General features: G+C 37.4%; 1 long non-coding RNA gene and 1 other non-coding gene across 2 annotated transcripts in view; both read left to right on the top strand.

Annotated features, from left to right (window-relative positions):
- LOC128249027 (uncharacterized) overlaps positions 1-7,500 on the top strand; it is a 142,126-nt gene that overhangs the window by 64,412 nt on the left and 70,214 nt on the right. The window lies entirely within an intron of this gene.
- On the top strand, positions 6,530-6,601 carry Trnaq-uug (transfer RNA glutamine (anticodon UUG)). The gene has a single exon. It is a non-coding gene; the product is annotated as a tRNA-Gln (tRNA).

The raw sequence follows: 7,500 nt of genomic DNA, 5'->3' as shown, positions 1-7,500 counted from the left end.
TCGACCCCATGACTTATTCTTTGGAAGCCTAGCACTTATTCTATCGATCTCTTTTGCCGAAACGCTAAGTTACGGAGACGTAAACACAGCAGCATCGGTTGTCAAGCGATGTTGGGGGGACAAACACAGACACACAAACACATACATATATATATATATATATATATATATATTATATATATATATATATATATACATATATACGACGGGCTTCTTTCAGTTTCCGCCTACCAAATCCACTCACAAGGCTTTGGTCGGCCCGAGGCTATAGTAGAAGACACTTGCCCAAGGTGCCACGCAGTGGGACTGAACCCAGAACCATGTGGTTGGTAAGCAAGCTACTTACCACACAACCACTCCACCCCGTTGACAAGGCTCAACGAGATTGAAATATATCTGGTGTTCTCGATAGACGCTGCAGACACGACTTTTCATCTCTTTCTGATATATACTACGCTTTCAAACACAGAACGTCCATAAGAGATGTTATCTTAGGATGAATACTACAGAAACTTCCTTTCAAATATGTATTTACACCAAGTATTATACCGAGATGGCTATTTTGCTTGATTATTTTTTAGATTTATTCCCTGTAAATTCTGTCTCAATTTTATTTCCATCAGTTTAAAACTCGTCCCTTTATATTATTACATGACATGTTCCACTCGCCCACTCGTCGTTGTATAACATATCCATCCCTCCCTACGTCTCTCTAAGCCCCATGTTCAACATCGTTCACATTTTATTACATCTTTTCAAGCACTCATGTCAAAAAAAGAATAGATTATCATCATCATTGTTACTACTACTACTACTACTACTACTACTACTACCACCACCACGACTGCTACTACTGGCGTTGATAATAATAATGTAATCACGGGGATGTGAGTTCGAGTCCACAGCTAGCCACCTACACTTTTCTCTGCAAAATAGGGATATTTTATCCTGTTCAGGCTATATTATTAGCATTATTCTGCGATTGAGAATTTAAAATCACTTCTTTAACTTTCTAATAATAATAATAATAATTATTATTATTATTATTATTATAATACGATAACATCTAGTACTACTATTGCTGCTGCTACTGCTACTACTTTCTGTTAGTATTATCACACAAAAATCTCTGTGACGAAACTCATTCGCTTTTATCATCGTCTTATTACCTGATTAAGATAAGCGTAATAAAATATTATCGGCTCAGATATTAACTCACCTGAGTATGTAAGAATCTGTCTAGCCTATGTGTGTGCGAAGAGTGTGAGAATATGTGTGTAGGTTAGGGTATGTACATGTGCAGGTATGTCTAAGTGTGTGCTTAGTGTTTCTGTGTGTGTATGCGTGTGTCTGTGTATGAATATACACATGTGTATGAGTGTGTGTGTGTGTGTGTGTGTGAGTGTTTATATATTCGTGTCTGTGTGTGTCTGTGTATGAATATACACATGTGTATGAGTGTGTGTGTGTGTTATATATTCGTGTGTGTGTTATATATTCGTGTGTGTGTGTGTGTGTGTGTTTATATATTCGTGTGTTTATATATTCATAAAAATTTTGATGAAAATTTTTTGGGCTGCCAAGACTTCGCAGAGTTACTCATATTTGTCATCTGACTGGACTGGAGCGTTGTGAAATGAAATGTTTTGCTTAAGAATACAACACATCACCCCAGTGATGGAATCGAAACCACGATCTTACGATTATGAGTGTGACACCCTAAACACTCCACAATTCACGCGCCTCCACAACTGTCACCTTTGATAACTATACTTCAGTCAACGAAGCTTGTGTGCCTCTAAGTAATATTTTAACATGTCTTAAATATCACAAACACAAACACACACACATAGACCCACACACACAGACCCACACACATACATACATACATACATACATACATACATACATACATGGTAGAAGTCATAGAGACTCATAATAAAGAAGGAATACTGGTGGAATGTATCAGTGAAGACCTCAATAAAATGTAAGCACAACAGACCTGATATAATGATTTGGGATCGAGAAGAGAAACTGTGTACAGTTGTGGAAATTAGCTGCCCATCGGATGTTAACATGAAGCTGAAGATCAGTGAAAAAGAGAATACCTAAGCTGAACTATTGATGAATCTGCAGTTACTCTATCCCGATTACAAGTTCAGGTTTATTCTTGTAATTATTGGGGCACTGGGATATGTAACTCACTGCCTAAATACCAATCTTGAGAAATTAGGATTCTCAAAACCAGAGAGGAGGAAGCTAATTCGAAGACTACACATCCAATCCATGACTGGAACTGTAAAACTTTCCGGAAGTTTATCATTTAAAATGCATATGTGCATGTATATATATGAACTATATGCATGAGAATACATACATAAAGAAATATGTATATAGATAGATAGATAGGTAGGTAGGTAGGTAGGTAGGTTGGTAGATAGATAGATAGATAGATAGATAGATAGATAGATAGATAGATAGATAGATAGATAGATAGATTTGACCGTTGACTGAACACTATTCAATTTTTTTTCTCCGTGTTTTTCTCCTTGTCTCCGTATTCTTTCTGTTGAAGAGCGTAGCTCGAAACGTCAAAGACTTTCCGTATTCCCGAGCGTCATACTAATACATCCTTTTGTTATTTACACCACCTGTCCTCGTCTGTTGTTGTTTTTTCGTATATTCTCCCCCATAGATAGATAGATAGATAGATAGATAGATAGATAGATAGATAGATAGATAGATAGATAGATAGACTAGCAGATAGATACATTTCTTTTATTAGCCACACAGGGCTCAACGAAGATGGGACAAATACAATGTAGAGCTTTTCTTTTTGGGAGGGGGAAGGAAGGAAAAAAAAAAAAAAAAAAAAAAAAAAAAATTGGTGGTGTCGATCAAAAGGGATCGTAGGAAGGGAAAAAGGGGCAGTTCGATCAAAAGGGATCGAAAAAAAAAGAAAAGGAAAGGCCGATCAATAGGGATCGTGTATCACACAGTAATGTTCTCGTGTAAAAAGAGGGGAGGACAGTTTAGGTTTAGCCGTGGAAGGAAAAGCCTACGGAAAAGACCACGGTAACCTTGGTCAATATTCTCATTGAAGAAACTATAACAGTAAGTGACTCTCTTTTGCCTTTTTGTTTTTGTTTTTTTTCTTGTTCATAGGGTTATGCTCAAGATGGCTCCGTCGTTCACACGTGCCATCCTTGCTACATTCACCCATCTTTTTTTGAAGCATTCACTAGACAAGACTTCCCTTTCTACTCTCAACTTCCTCTTCAGGTGATACTTGAAGAAGTTGATGAGAGATTGCCCAGAGAGGAAAGTCTTTGTCTCTAGACCTTTCAGACGCGTCCACCATACACATTCTTTCGCCATAGCCACAAGTACGATGAAAATAGCTCTTCCTTCCCGTTTAAAGGAAGGAGGCGCGACAATATTCACGATAGACTCGGCTCGCAGATAGATAGATAGACTAGCAGATAGATATGTTTTTATTATAGCCACACAGGGCTGAACACAGAAATTGGACGGAATACAAGCGTAGAGTTTTTCATTTTCGAGGTGGGCTGGGTGGGACACACAAAGAAAAGTCAAATCAATAGGGATTGTAATCGTTGGGGTGTGTGGTGTACTAGCAGATAGATAGATAGACTAGCAGATAGATAGGTTGACTAGCAGATAGATGATATGCATTTCCTAGTTTTATAACTACAAGGATTATTTTTCAATCAACTTATCAAAACAGAAAAAAAGATGTGTGTCTAATATAACTTTTATTAGCTCCAAAGGTGAATCATCTGTTTCAAGTTGCCCTCACAAACTCACGCGCGAAAACATACGCACCAACAAACACCTATATTCACTCCACTTACACATATGTATTTAAAATATGCATGCATCCGTTGACATTTGTGTATATATATATCTGTATGTGTGTATGTGCGTGTGTGTATGTGAGTATGTGTGTTTGTGTGCGTACGTGTTAGTGCGCGTGTGTGTATGCGTACTCACATGTGTGTGTGTGTGTGTGTGTGCGTACGCGTGTTTGTGTGTATGTATGTATGTAATATATGACTGCTATGTGTATGTAGGTCTGCATGTGAGTGTGTCTATATGGGTGTTATATGTTCGTATGTTTGTATCTTGTACCTGGGATTTCCAAGGTTGTTTTCTGGTCATTATACGAAACAACGTGACTCCAAAAGATCAAGACACACTTTCTCTCCCACACACGCACACACACACATACACACACACACGCTTATATATATATATATATATATATATATATATATATATGTGTGTGTGTGTGTGTGTGTGTGTGTATGTATATATATATGTATATACATATATGTATATATATATATATATATATATATTTATGTGTATATATATATGTCTATATATGTGTCTATGTACATACATATATATACATATGTATATATGCGTATATATATATATATATATGTATGTATATGTATGTGAGTGTGTGTGCGTATATATATATATACATATATATATATATATATATATATATATATATATATATATATATATATATATATATATATATAGATATATATATATATATATATATATATATACATATACATACATACACACGTACACTTTCACATACATACATCTATACACGCTTACACGTGCGCCAAGTGGTGTTAGCTCTTTTGCGTTATTTTTCGTTTGTTCTTTTATTGTACTTAAAAAAATACCCTGGGAACAGATAGACAAAGAGAGAGAGAGGGAGAGAGAGGGAGAGAGAGAGAGAGAGAGAGAAAGAGAGAGAGAGAGAGAGAGAGAGAGAAAGAGAGGAACCGTTTCTTATTTCGACACACCCAGCCATGTCTGCGTGTGTATGTGTGTGTGTGTGTGTGTGTGAGTACGAGTTTGTGCGTGTGTGCGAAATATATATGTGAGTATGCCATTGTGTGAGTATGTGTGTGTGTGTGTGTGTGTGTGTGTGTGTGTGTAATAGTAATCGGACACACCTAGCAAGTATTAGTTTCTCTTCTTGCCTTCACCTCCACCTTCACCCTCACCTTTCTTTCTTTCTTTCGTTTTCCCCCCTTGCCGTGAAATGACGAAACAAGCTGTGTGTGAGAGTGTGTACGTCGATGTCTATGTGTATGTGTATGTATGTCAATGTCTGTGAGCGTGTGCGTGTGTGTGTGTGTGTGTGTGTGTGCATGTAAATATATATACATGTAAATATATATTTTTAAAAATAACGTTGACCACTAACGTTGACAATTAATGTGCTAGAAATAGATCACATCTTGTGTGTCCACGTTAGTGGTCAACGTTATTTTTTAAAATGTACCTTAATCCCCTGAGATTGCAGATATTATTTCTGAATCTCTTTGATTCTTTAGATGTGCTGGCCTCCTGATAATTAATCGATATTAATTAATATATGATTAATTACCATATTTCATAATAATGTATTACCCATGTAAATATATATATATATATATATATATATATATATATATATATACATGTAAATATATATATATATATATATATATATATACTTTTATTTGCTTTAGTTATTTGACTGGGGCAACACCTCGAAAAAGTTTTAGTCCAGGGATTCGAATCCAGGACTTTATTTTTTTTTTTCATTATTATTTTTAAAGCCTGATACTTGTTCCATCGATATCATTTGCTGAACCGCTAAGTTACGAGAGCGAAAACATACCAACACCGGTTCTCATGGGGAGATGGCAGACAAACACATGCACAAAGATACACACACACGCACGTAAACACACACACACACACATATACACGATGGACTTCTTTTTCCATGTTGGTGTGTTTACATCCCCGTAACTTAGCGGTTCGGCAAAAGAGCCTGATAGAATAAGTACTAGGTTTACAAAGAATAAATCCTGGGGTCGATTTGTTCGACTAAAGTGGGTGCTCCCGCGTGGTCGCAGTCAAATAACTGAAACAAATCAAAGCATATATATATATGCGATGAGCTTCTTTCAGTTTCCTTCTGCAAATTTCAGTCACAACGCTTTGATCGCCCCGAAGCTATTGTAGTAGACACTCGCCCAATGTGTCACATTGTGGTATTGAACCAGGAACTATGTGGTTGGCAAGCAAACTTCTTACCACAAAGCCATATCGACTAAGATTATTTGTCTTCCATATAGAAGTACTGTACCTGATTTAAATAATTTTATTTCGAATTATTCTTCCGGCTCGCTGCTATTAATTTCTTTTAAATTTTGGCACGTGCCCAGGGAGGGAGTTAGTCTAAGATATCGACGCCACTACTTGACCGGTGCTTCATTTTATCGATACCTGGAGGGGACGAAAGGCAATGTTGACCTCGGTGAGATTCGAACTCAGAATAAACAGTGAAAAAAAATGGCGTAAGCTATTTTTCTTTTGTGATGTTCCAACGATTCTCGTAGCCCAGGTTTCTGTCTTACCAAATCCACTCACAAAGCGTTGGTCAATTTGCACATACATTTAGGTGTATTTCATTGAGCGAGGTCTCATGGTGTAATGGTTAGCACTCTGGACTTTGAATCCAGCGATCCGAGTTCGAATCTCGGTGGGACCTTAACTTTTGTTAATTCTTTTTAACCAGGCCTTGACTGTGTGGTTAAGAAGATTGTTTTGCAACCACGTGGCTGTGGGTTCTAATGCACCACAGGGCACCTTGGACAAGGGAGTTCTGGTATATCCCCGAGCCGAGCAAATCCTTCGTTAGTGGATTTGGTAGACGGATATTCTGTAGATGCTCATCATACGTGTGTCTGTGTGTGTGTGTGTGTTTTTATGTTTGTTCCCACATCGCTTGACTGCTGGTGTTGGTTTGTTTATGTCCTGGTAAATTAGCAGTTCGGCGATAGTGACCGATACAATATATATATTCATATATACATTTAGGCGTCCGTACGGCACTTAGAAAATAACTACTAATGTCGATGTGTTCAACTAAACCAGTGATTCTTAACCTTTTTAAGGACCCCTTTTATTTAAATGAGTTTTTTCCACGGACCCCAGGATATTGACGGGAATGTAAACACACCAGTATCGATTATCAAGCGGACCCCAGGATATGTCTGCTTAACATGTTCACAGATCCCCCACTATTGTTTTTGAGGAACACCAGGGGTCCGCGGACCACAGGTTGGCAACCACTGGACTAAACCTTTCATGGCATAGGTGCCCAAGTCCTATGACAGAAACACGTAAAAGCTCTGTGTGTGTGTGTGTGTGTGTGCATGTGTTGAGTAGAAGTACACACCGCTAAATGACTCACCAAATCTTGCTTATTCAGATCTCGTAAGAAATATGTTGCCTTTGTTGACGAAGATATGTATTCGTAAGGCATATCAAGTCACCTTGTTTGACATCACAGCCACCTGCACTTTCGCTAGGTTTTTGTGAAACTCAGTCTTTTGTAAACATTCGGATCAAGCAATAGGAAAAAATAAATGCATCTCAAATTAGAAA

The sequence above is a fragment of the Octopus bimaculoides genome, chromosome 11 (genome assembly GCF_046866305.1).
Source record: "Octopus bimaculoides isolate indiv1 chromosome 11, ASM4686630v1, whole genome shotgun sequence".
NCBI lineage: Eukaryota > Metazoa > Mollusca > Cephalopoda > Octopoda > Octopodidae > Octopus > Octopus bimaculoides.
This window is presented reverse-complemented; position numbering and strand designations above follow the sequence as displayed.